Source organism: Labeo rohita, chromosome 2, assembly GCF_022985175.1.
Source record: "Labeo rohita strain BAU-BD-2019 chromosome 2, IGBB_LRoh.1.0, whole genome shotgun sequence".
Taxonomy (NCBI): Eukaryota; Metazoa; Chordata; class Actinopteri; order Cypriniformes; family Cyprinidae; genus Labeo; species Labeo rohita.
In genome coordinates this window covers 32,294,649-32,307,295 of record NC_066870.1, presented here as the reverse complement: position 1 = coordinate 32,307,295, position 12,647 = coordinate 32,294,649, and the positions used below count along the sequence as shown (strand labels likewise).

Below are 12,647 nucleotides of genomic sequence, written 5' to 3'. Positions count from 1 at the left end.
TGGGTAGAAAATGGTCATTCAAAACTAAAGACAGAACATGACAAATGTTACTCAGTATAAACCAAATAAACTGACGTTTACTTGAAGACCTCAACCCAACCATTCCCACAAAAGAAACAGGATTAACTGTGCAAAGAGAACAACTAATCAAGTTTTTAAGTAAACACATTTCCTCATCTGCGCTTCATGTAGTCCATTAGCTCCAATAAAAGTCAACCACTGCTTATAAACAAATTTCAAAAACGAATATTTTTGATCAAAGCCCTTACAGGCCAATTAACCTTGCAATCATGCAAAGTAGTCAAATGAATAATTTAATTACACATGCGTGTGTTAATGGACTGGCTGGCAGTGTCGTGACTGAGTCAGCAAACCTATGGAGATCTCTACCAATACGGGCAGAGTCTAAAACGCATTAAATAAAGAGCGCTCTGGACTCACTGCCTGCTAAAGCTCTCTTAATTAGACACATTGTAAAGAATTAAAGAATGAAAGACTGCAGTGACCATGGTTACGGTTTATTAACTGGCTGAAGGCCCAGTTATCTCAGCTTCTCTTTCTAATTCTGTAAACGACAAACAACGCAACACATTTTCTAAACTAGAAATGCCAAGGCTGACACTTTAGATTGAGATTAATTAAATGTGTTTAAACTTCGTTTCACAAACCGTTTATGGCGATCAACAGCATATAAGCTTAACCTCAAAATAAAGGTGATGGATCTGATTCCTTGAGAACATTTGGACTTTGGATAACAGTCTCTGTCAACAAAGTTAACTGAAGTTAACTTACAGGCATTTTTGAGTATGGCTACCAGGACTGTGCAAACATGGAAGTCACATAGGACATCTAACTCACACTTTACATATTCCATAAGACAGATGGTATAAAGGGAGTTCAATATGCAGCTAAAACCATCGCTTGTGTGTGTCCCTCTCTTCCTGTTCACAAATGATCACAGCCAAAATTCACATCCTAAGAGAGCAACAATCACAGCTAGTCCAGACATCTGCTCGAAGATGTTTCCAAAGTAAGATCGGACAGCCTCCAGGTTAAATATTGCAACGGGGAGCGTTCCTAAAAGGGTCACTTTTGAGATAAGTTCATTTGAATATCTACATGAACAGTTTTCATTTATTTATTTGCACAGCAAAATAAATAAATAAATTAATAGTTTTACACTATACTTTGCCCAATGAAAATACCTGAACATATTTATTAAAATGCATGTTAGTCTCACATATTTATATTTATCTGTAAAAATGCAGTTAAACATGAATACTGTGATATATCATTGCAGTTTCAAATAAATGTTTTCTATTTGAATATATTTAAAAATGTAATTTATTCCTGTGATGACAAAGCTGAATTTTTGTGCTTTTATTTTTTTTTTATTATTTTATATTATTTAATTTTTTTTTAATATTTTATTTTACATTTTATTTCATTTTTATTTGCATTTTATTTTTTTATGTAATATTTAATTTTTTTATATTTTATTTTATTATTTTATTTATTTTATTTTAACATTTTATTTAATAGTTTTTATTTATTTTATTTCATTTTATTTTTTGATATTTTATTTTACATTTTATTTTATTTTTATTTATTTTATTTTATTTTACTTTTTTATATTATATTTCATTATTTATTATTTATTTTACTTTTTTATATTTTATTTTTATTTTTTTTTATTTTATTGCATTTTATTTTATATTGTACTTCTTATATTTAATTAATTATCTGTAATTTATTTAATTGCATTTTATTTTATATTATACCTTATTTTATATTTTATTATTTTTAATATTTTTTTTTATATTTATGTATTTTTTTTATTTTTCATTTAATTATTTTAGATTTTTATTTTAAAATTTTATTTAATTATTTTTATTTTATTGCATTTTATTTTATTTTATATTATACTTTATTTTATATTTTATTATTTTTAATATTTTATTTTTTTATATTTATATATTTTTATTTTATTTTCTATTATATTTTCTTTGATTATTCTATTTTTTTTATGTATTTTTATTTTATATTTTATTATTTCATTTTATATTTTCTTTTCTTTTCTTTTAGATTTTATTTTATTTTATTTTTTGTGTTGTTTTTTTTTCCTCAGGATTCCAAAAGTGGAATTTTGCTTAAGTAAAACCATCTTGTTTAAAATGAGAAAAAGTCTTTATTATAAACATTTTTACTAAGTTTTTTTGTTTGTTTGTTTATTTTGTCACGTTGATTGCTTTGCCCATGCACAAATCTGACTGGTTAAAAATACTTATTTCAAAAACAAAAAAGCAAAGCGTAAATTCAGCTTGCCATTTCCTAATCCTCATTCCCCCTCCTACTCACTGCCTCTTTGTATAAAACGGGAAAAAGCCAAAAAAACAAGCAAACAAACCATCAAACTAACAAAAAAAACAAACTAAAGTGTGTTCTGTTTAGCTGGTATTGTCACTATTGCAAAGTATCGTTGTGCACAGTGAACAGAAAAAAATCATCTGACAGATTGAAGAAATCATGAATGATGAAAAAAACGACATGAAACCCAATATGACCATTTATACTTCCCAGATCTGATTTTAATCGGATTTCAAACCACATACAGATGTGGTTTGGATCAGGGTTGTAAACATCAGATTTTTAAGTGTGTTTGGTTTTTTATTTTGACTACAAAACAAACCAAACTTGAGTCTGTAAATAAAAAAAACAGCAATTTGCTGCCTGCCTGTATGAAGCCAGTGTAAAAGGTTTATTCGTACAGTTTTAAAATGATAATCTCATAGTTCATGCGCTAAAATATGTCATTTGTAAGCTCAAAGACATTGACAGACCGAATGCCTGAGGAAGGAAATAATGTCTCTCTTTTCCACTGCAGAATCATTCGAAGACAAATCAGGTATTTAGTCTGTAAAAGTTTTCAATGCACCAACTCCCAAAAATATAAACACACACACACAGGTCCAGTGGAATGCACAAGATCAAATTCCTTCTCATGTGCCTTAAACTTCTATTTACCGCAAAGTTTCCAGAGTGACCGATCCTGTGGTAAGAGCAGGTCGAGGTGTATATGTACTGTATGTGTGTTAGTGGCTAATAGCTCATGCTGCTTTGTTGAACAAACCCCAGCAGGGCTCAAGAAAACACATTCCAGGAGTTAATGACCAAAATGAGAGTAAAATATTGCATATTTACCACACACTGGCATCTAGAGAGAGAGGGAGTGAAAAGGGAAGAGAGGCAGACAGAAGGAGGGAGAGAGAAAGCGATCAGGTTTATAAATCTGTGTGAGAGCAGGACAATAGCTCACTAGAGAGCTGACAAACATGCAAGAAGACATTCTTAAGACATTAAAGGGCAACAGAGCAGCAGCAGTGTGTGTGTGTGTGTGTGTGTGTGTGCAAGGCCAAGCTTTCTTTCTCACGACTCCCTGAAGAGGGTTTCTGCTGCTTAGGTTGAGCTCTGCGCTCTCATTATCACACACACATGCACTGGCAGTGTGTGTAGTTGACAGTCCCACCCTCACTGAGCCAGACTCCATCACCTCATGACGACCAGAACAACAGACTGCTGACAGAAAGATGGAAAGAGAGAGACCGATAGACAGACAAATGGGGCAGAAACAGAAAAAGACAAGCAGAAAAGAGAGACGTGTTGTTCAATAGTTTGAGGTCATTTCAAATGCTTAGAATCAGAATCCTGGACAAAAATGTAAGCTGCACAGCTGTTTTTAACATTGATATTAATAAGAAATGTTTCTTATGCAGCAAATCAGCATATTAGAATGATTTCTGAAGGATCATGTGACACTGAAGACTGGAGTAAAATTCAGTGTTGATGCTGAAAATACATGAATTTGCATCACAGGAATAAATTACATTTTATTCAAATAATCCAGTTACAGTAATACAGTTGGCTATTTTTGATCAAGGAAATGCAGCATTAATATAAGAGAACTTTCAAAAACACTAAAAATCTTACCAACCCCAAACTTTTGAATGGCAGTGTATGTGAAAAAAAAAGTCAAGAAAGTGTGAAAGATGTGCAAGCTGTTATTTTTGTATTTTTTACATTTTATATACTATTTTAGAATTTATATGCATTTAAAATTGGCTTTAAAATTTAACATTTATTAAAATTGTATTTTATTTTATTTAAAATGTTATTTTATTTTAGTATTTTATTACTATTTGACATTTCTTTCTTTCTGTCTTTAATTTATTTAGTTAAAAATTTTTTTTTTTGATTTTATTTAAAATTTTATTTAAAATAGTATTTTATTTTGTTTTATTATTTTATTACTATTAAGGCTTAATTTATTTTTAGTTGCAGTGTTTATTTCCAGTTTTTCGTTTATGTTTTATGTGCTTTTGCCATAATTTAATTTAATTTAATTTAATTTAATTTAATTTTAACTTATTTTATTTGATTTTTATTACTATTAAGGCTTAATTTATTTTTAGTTGCAGTGATAATTTCCAGTTAATCATTTAAGTTTTTTTTGTGCTTTTGCCATTATTTTATTTTATTTTACTTAATTTTATTTTATTGTCAGTTTTAGTGTTCATTTCCAGTTCCAGTCATTTTAATGCTTCAACCTGCTAAGGCAACATTACTATTATTTTCATTTAGTTTGTGTTTTTCCATCAAATATTTATATTTCAGCTTTAGTTCAATTAACAATTATGTTTTTAATAGTTTTTTAGTTTTAGTTAATGATAATAAGCTCATTAAAAAGTGAAAGAAAGAAGAAAAAGAAAGAAAGAAAGAAAGAAAGAAAGAAAGAAAGAATTTTACATTTTTAGTTTGGTTTTTTCGTAAAAAAAATTTATGTGCTTTTGTGATTTTTTATTTTATTATTTTATTTTATTTTATTTATTTTCAGTATTAGTGTTCATTTCCAGTTTCAGCCATTTTAACGCTTCAACCTGCTAAGGCAACATTACTAATTTTCATTTAGTTTGTGTTTTTCCATCAAATATTTATATTTCAGCTTTAGTTCAATTAACAATTATGTTTTTAATAGTTTTTTTTTTTAGTTTTAGTTAATGCTTGTGAAAAAGTGAAAGAAAAAAAAAGAAGAAGAGAAAAAGAAAGAAGGAAGGAAAGAAAGAAAGAAAGAAAGAAAGAAAGAAAGAAAGAAAGAAAGAAAGAAAGAAAGAAAGAAAGAAAGAATTTTACATTTTCTTTTCAGTTTGAATTTTTTGTAATATTTTGTGTGCTTTTGTGATTATTTATTTTATTTTATTTTATTTTATTTTATTTTTTTTATTCTAGTTTTAGTGTTTATTTTCAGTCATTTTAATTGCAAGGCAACAATACAAATTTTTATTTGATTTGTGTTTTTCGTCAAAAAAAAAAGTTTTTCATTCATGCAAAAAAGTTAAAGAAAAAGAATCAAAGTGTGAAAAAGAATGAAAGAAAGAAAGAAAGAAAGAAAGAAAGAAAGAAAGAAAGGAAGAAAGAATTTTACATTTTCTTTTCAGTTTGAATTTTTTGTAATATTTTGTGTGTTTTTGTGATTATTTATTTTATTTTATTTTATTTTATTCTAGTTTTAGTGTTTATTTTCAGTCATTTTAATTCCAAGGCAACAATACTAATTTTCATTTGATTTGTGTTTTTCGTCAAAAAAAAAAAGTTTTCCATTCATGCAAAAAAGTTAAAGAAAAAGAATCAAAGTGTGAAAAAGAAAGAAAGAAAGAAAGAAAGAAAGAAAGAAAGAAAGAAGAGAAGTGACAAACAGGAGTGCGCACATCATTATGAAGGCCACAGAATGCCCTCAGCTTCTTTCGGCGGCATTCTTTCGCTCTGAGCTTCACGTCTCCAGGACAAACAGAGCTCGGCGTCTGGCGTGGCACAGCACTCATGTCAGTGACCTCCTCTCCTGAAGGAAAAGGGATTTCACAGACATCAGAGCGCCTGGCAAACACGCTCATATTTTCCACGGACGCAGAGGACGTGCTGCTCAAATGGAGCCGTTAGGGAGTCGTGGTTTCACATGTAGCACTGTGAAATAACGTCCAGTGGACAGTAAATGAGCATGATAAAACACTGTCAGAAGCGATCTGTGAGCCATCAGGCATGTGATCAAACCAGATGACCATCTGAGACTCACAGAGAATAAAGCTGTACAGACTGAACAAGAATAAGAGGTTAGTGCAGACGAGAGGAGATGAAAAGAGGTGAGATGCAATGAGGACAGAAAAAAGGAAGAGAAGTCATCCGTCCTGTTGTGAAAGCAGAGGATTTTGTTTGTGTGATTCAAGATTTGTCATACTGCTGTCCACAACATCAGAACACGACTTTACAAAACAGAGTGAGAGATTAGATGTCCATCTAAATGCCTTTGACTCCATTTATAGCCATACAGACATTACACAAAGCAAAAAGTCATGAGAGGCCATGGATTATCTTGATTCTTCTACTGTATGTAATGAGGTTTTGTGACTTCTGAGATACAAATATGAAGTTATAACAAAATATATTGGGAGTATTAATGTTCAATAAATGATTAAATGAAATATTAAGCCGATATAATATATTGATTCTGAATATGATCTAATTTTAAAGCTGCAAATATTTTATAAAACCGTTAAGGAGTTCTTGAGGCAGTTTGTCTAAATAAACATCTATGAATTCAATGATCACAGGAAATGCAGGAGAGAAAAAAGACAATTCTTCATAGATTTAATTAGTAGCACATTTACATTTATTTCTGTTCATTTAGCAGAAGCTTTTATCTAAATTGACTTGCAAATGAGTTGACCAGGCCAGCACAGGCTACAACAGATGTGTCCGTGCAACACATGCATTAGTTATTTAAGTGCTCACAGATTCGAAACACTCACAGCTCGAAGTTAAAGCAATAAGCCACGAGAGGCCATGCGTTCAAGCAGTTTTATTAAAGTTAAAGAGCGCTGTTAATGCATCACAGCAAAATGATTTTGTCAATCAACAGTGTGATTTGTTTAAAGATAAACATTTTAAAGCATACTGTGTAATTTAATAAATCTTTTTTTGTGACAATTCATTTTTCTTACCACATTTGCATATACTGTAGCATAAATATCACTAAATTTCAAACTGTCTTAGCAAATACTTTCCCTCTAGTAAATTAACTAGACAATTTCTCCCTCTACCCACTGAAATGCAAGTGAAAATGCTGAAAGGTGCCTATAAAATGATAGATTTTAAAAGTATTAAATGGCTATGGTTATTAATTTTTTTGTCAGAAATTGCAAAAAAAAACAAAAACAAAAAAACAGTATTTAATAGATGTATCAGTACTGGTATAAGAATGAAAACAAATGTGCCTTTCAAATAAATCTTTCTTAAGAAAGTTACATATTTTTATTTTATTTTTTGCAAATAATGTTTGTAAATAAAACAACGTTTACTAATTACAAGAAAATGCCATTTAAAATTTTCTGCTTCAAAATTCCTCATTTAATTAAATTTGTTAATTTACAGTTGAGGTCAAAAGTTTACATACACCTTGCAGTGCTAAAATGTTAATTATTTTACCAAAATAAGAGGGATCATACAAAATGTATGTTATTTTTTATTTAGTACTGACCTGAATAAGATATTTCACATAAAAGAAGTTTACATATAGTCCACAAGAGAATATAATAGTTTATTATTTATAAAAATGACCCCGTTCAAAAGTTTACATACACTTGATTCTCAATACTGTGTTGTTACCTGAATGAGCTTTTTTGTTTTTTTTGTTTAGTGATAGCTGTTCATGAGTCCCTTGTTTGTCCTGAACAGTTAAACTGCCCGCTGTTCTTCAGAAAAATCCTTCAGGTCCCACAAATTCTTCATTTTTGTGTATTTCAACCCTTTTCAACAAAGACTAGGATTTTGAGATCCACTCATATGCAACTATTACAGGAGGTTCAAACACTCACTGATGCTTTTAGAAGGAACCACAATGCATTTGGAATTTCAAATCGGTATTAGACGCACTAAATGAAAAAAATATGATATTTAGGCAAAGTAAGAAAAATGTACACATCCTCATTCTGTTCAAAAATTTTCACCCCCTGGCTTTTAATGCATCATTTTTCCTTCTAGAGCATCAGTGAGCGTTTGAACCTTCTGTAATAGTTGCATATGAGTCCCTCAGTTGTCCTCAGTGTGAAAAGATGGATCTCAGAATCATACAGTCATTGCTGAAAAATACACAAAAAATCTGAAAAAAAAAATTGTGGGACCTGAAGCATTTTTCTGAAGGACAGTGGGCAGTTTAACTGTTCAGGACAAACAAGGGACTCATGAACAACTATGAATCCAAAAAAAATAAATAAATACAGCTGTGGATCATTCAGGTAACAACACAGCACTGAGAATCAAGTGTATGTAAACTTTTGAACAGGGTCATTTTCATAAATTCAACTATTATTTTCTCTTGGACTATATGTAAACATCTTTTATGTGAAATATCTTATTCAGGTCAGTACTAAATAAAAAAAATAACATGCATTTTGTATGATCCCTCTTATTTTGGTAAAATAATTAACATTTTGCAACACTGTGCAAAAATTTGACTTCAACTGTATTTGTATTTATAAAATTTACTAGTAATTTCTAAGTGACAGTTGTTCCAAAGTAAATCCTACACCAAATTATTTCAGTGTATAGAAGCTACTCTGCTCATTAATATGAATTCAACTGATGTGCATATATCAATCACAATGCAATGACACTGAACACGGCTCTTTTAATCACTAGTTTTTTATCTTCACTGCACTGCACTGTATTATGCATAAAGTGAACTCAGACGTGTTCAGATACATGACGGGCAGTGCTGAGCTCTTTACAGAGCTGTAGATCTCTCTACCTACTTCAAACAGTGTGTTCTGTTCTCCCTGAGGCCTCAGACAAGAGACAAGCCTTTGATACAGAATACCACTATACCGCGGTCACACGCACCTGATACCCTGCTAGCAGAGAAGAGACTGTTAAGAAAAAATGATACAGGTCAAGTGATAAACCAAATGTAATGGTCAACATGTGTGTTGACCTTAATCAGACAAATGACTGAAACAATTAAAAAGAACCCTATATGTAGTCCATATAACTCGTTTAGTATAAGAAGATACATAGATACTTACATTTAGGGACAAAAAAGTGCCTAATTTTCATGCTTACAATTTGAATATGCATAGTAACGTTTTTAATAATGACTGTTCCTCTCACAAAGATATCCACAGAGCACTTTTATGGTGGTTTTATGAGTATTTTTGGAGCTTTAGAGTCCCTCTTCACCACTTACTTTCATTGTTTGGAAAGAAGCAGCTCATTAAATTACTCCTTTCATGTTCCACGGCAGAAAAGAATAAGTCATACAGGTTTGGAACAGCATGAGAGCGAAACACTTACGACATAATTTTCATATTTGGGTGAACTATTCATTTTACTGAAGCTAAATCCACCCAAATGTACTGGCAGTCCAACCACAGTTTTCTGTAATGCAGTAAAGCAGACTTCCTGTACAGCAGGTGTTAGAGAACAGTAGTGCCGCAGGTCAACACAAGCCCATTCTGATACTCGAAGTGTGAAAAGCTCTCCTCCCTATAGTGCACATTTACACTTATGAGTGTGATGACAAGTTGTATGTGTGCTGAAAAACACACAAACACACACCCCGAGCACAGGGATGCTATTGTGTCTCCACACCCAAAAGCAGCTGTGCTGCTGGCCTGTCCTCTAGATTCCTGTCGGGGATATTTACGGGGAATTAGACGTATTTATTGAGCTTTAACGGGAGGGGCGGGCCACCGGTGACCTGAAATACAGGCATCACACCACGGCTGGGTTGTTTCATGTGTAGTTTAACATCCACAGAGGGAATCTGATCTTTTTTTTTGCTCTTTTTCACAGACTTTCATACATACTATATAAGCGCATGTGTAAGTGTGCAGTATTTTTGTCTTCATTTTCAGTAAAAATGTCCTTAAAAAACAATATTTGATTTTAATTCAGTACTAATATTAATGATTAGTTAAACATTTATATTAATTTAAATAAATAAATAATAATAATACCTTTTTTAAAAAACAAATTTACTTGATGCAAATCTGCATACAATGTTAGGACTAATTTTCTCAGACTACATCTTGTATTTAATTTTTAATTTTTAAAAAGTCATTTCAAATAGGCATAAACCCTTCTAAAATGTGTTAGATTTATGCTTTAAAAAAATTAAAAAATAAAAAACATTTAAAAAATTGATACATGCAATTCAAATGCATTCACCTGTTTTTATTATTTAGGAAATATTCTGAAAAAAAAAATACAGAGATCAGATTGTTTGTATAGGTTACGAATGACTGTTATCAGTACTGAACCAAAATCATGTGACATTTTATTGCTTCTCATACTTGCTTCAGCAAATATGCAGGATTTCAGAAGCATTTGAATGCATCAAACTCGAGTCTCCTGTAACTGAAACAGTCTGAATTGCTAGTTCTCCAGACGACCATTTCCTGCATTTGAGTAATAAATTGCAATGTTACAAACAACGAGTGCAGCCAGGAATGAGCTTAAACTGTGGGCTAAGGTGGAGACCGGCCCATCTGAGATGAATCTGGATTGAAGGTCTCCAGACATTCAGCTATGTTCACAAACAAATTAGTGTGGGTGGATCCCACCTCTTCAGCTGCTATCCAGAAATATCAAAGGGAGGGAAGCAACATCAGGCCAAAGTCAGGGATGGTCAACGTTGTAAGGGTGAAAGTTGTTACAACTGCTTGGGTCAAAACCTTGACTTCAGTTAAATTAACTGTGATTACCACTGTGAGCATCAGTGTGAACTACTGTAACTAGACAGAGTTAAACGATTACATTACCCCTGTTTATCACTTAAGAGGTAACAAATGGAAGTTCCACCTTTCTGTCATGTATGAAACACAACAGATGCAAAGAATATGTCATTAAAATGGTTTCAAACAACACCAAAAGTACAATAGAAAGAACAACAAAGAAATAAAGTAAGAAGGAAAGCACAAAAGAAAGCAAAACTGCAAAAGAAAGAATGTGCAAATGAAAGAATTCAGAGGTGAAGAAAAGAGAGAAAAGAGACAGAGGTGAAGAGCAAAAAAGAGACCAAAAGAAATAAAGAGCTAAAGCAAAAGTGAAAGAAAAAAAGTGAAAGGAATAGCTGAAGAGAGGAAAAGAGAAAGCAAAACAGACAGCGAATAAGAAAGCAAAAGAAAAGTGAGTGAAAAGAAAACCAGTGAAGTAAGAGCGAAAAAAGAATGAAAGAGAAAACAAGTGAAAGATCACAAAAGAAAGAAAGACAGTGTAAGAGCAAAATAGTGAAATAAGAGCAAAAAAAGAATGAAAAAGAAAAAGAGTGAAAGAAAGAAAAAGAAAGAAAGAAAGAAAAACAGTGAAACAGACTAAAAGAAATGCTCAGTGGAATAAAAGTGAAAGTGCAAAAGAAAAAAAGAAAGTGCGAAAGAAAGAGTGAAAAGGCAAAAGAAAGATAAAAAGAAAGTGTGAAACAGAGAGAAAGAAAGAAAGAAAGAAAGAAAGAAAAAGCGAAAGAAAGAAAGCAAAAAGTGCGAAAGAGCAAAAAAAGTGTGAAAGAGCAAAAAAAAAGTGTGAAAGAAAGTGAAAAAAGTGTGAAAGAAACAGTGCGAAAGAAAAAGTACGAAAGAAAGTGCGAAAGAGAGTGAAAGTGTGAAAGAAAAAAGTGAAAGAAAGTGAAAAAAGTGTGAAAGTGCGAAAGAAAGAAAAAAATTGCAAATGAAAAAGTGCGAAAGTATGAAAGTGCAAAAGAAAGAGTCCGAATGAAAGTGCAAAAAAGTGTGAAAGAAAGAAAAAAAATTGCAAATGAAAGAAAGTGTGAAAGTATGAAAGAAAGTGCAAAAGAAAGAGTGAAAGTGTGAAAGAAAGTGTGCAAAAGAAAAAGAAAGTGTGAAAGAAAATGTGAAAGAAAGAGAAAGTATTAAAGAAAATGTGAAATTGCAAAAGTGCGAAAGAATGAAAGAAAGAAAGAAAGAAAGAAAGAAAGAAAGAAAGAAAGAAAGAAAGAAAGAAAGAAAGAAAGAAAGGAAGGTCATGTGGCAAAGCGATACAGAACAGACTCTTGCCACACAGAGCCTCAGGGGATTCTGGGAAAATCATCTTTTATTCTGAAACTCTTTGAGTGTCCAGCGTGCTATTTGCATGACAAAAACCGCACTTTGCCATCCAAAATGCCCTGTTTTCTGAACCTCTGCTCCTTTCAACACTCTCATTCTCTCTGTGTCAGTCTCTCAGTTTCTTTAACCACATATTTCCCCATTCAATCCTCCAAAGTACACAGGATCAATATTTCCATTCTCTTTCTTTTTCTCTGTGCTGAGACTGTAACACAGCAGATTCCTCTGGTGGTTTTTTAGTATTCATAATCGGAATAGGAAATGAAATATTTCTGTTGAGCAATTCTCTCACCATATGGGAAAAAAGAAATTCATAACTTTATCAGGGTGAAACAGAGGTGAAGATGAGAGAGAGACACAACAGAAATTTTATGCTTTTCCGTTATCAGTAATTTTCTATGAATGATTTCATTTCTCTGTTAGTTTAAAGGAAAGGCGGAAATAAGCGCTCTGATATCAAGATATTACAAATATCAATAATGG

General features: G+C 31.6%; 1 protein-coding gene across 2 annotated transcripts in view; it reads right to left on the bottom strand.

Annotated features, from left to right (window-relative positions):
* Positions 1–12,647, bottom strand: part of gpc5c (glypican 5c) — a 151,525-nt gene that overhangs the window by 43,764 nt on the left and 95,114 nt on the right. The window lies entirely within an intron of this gene.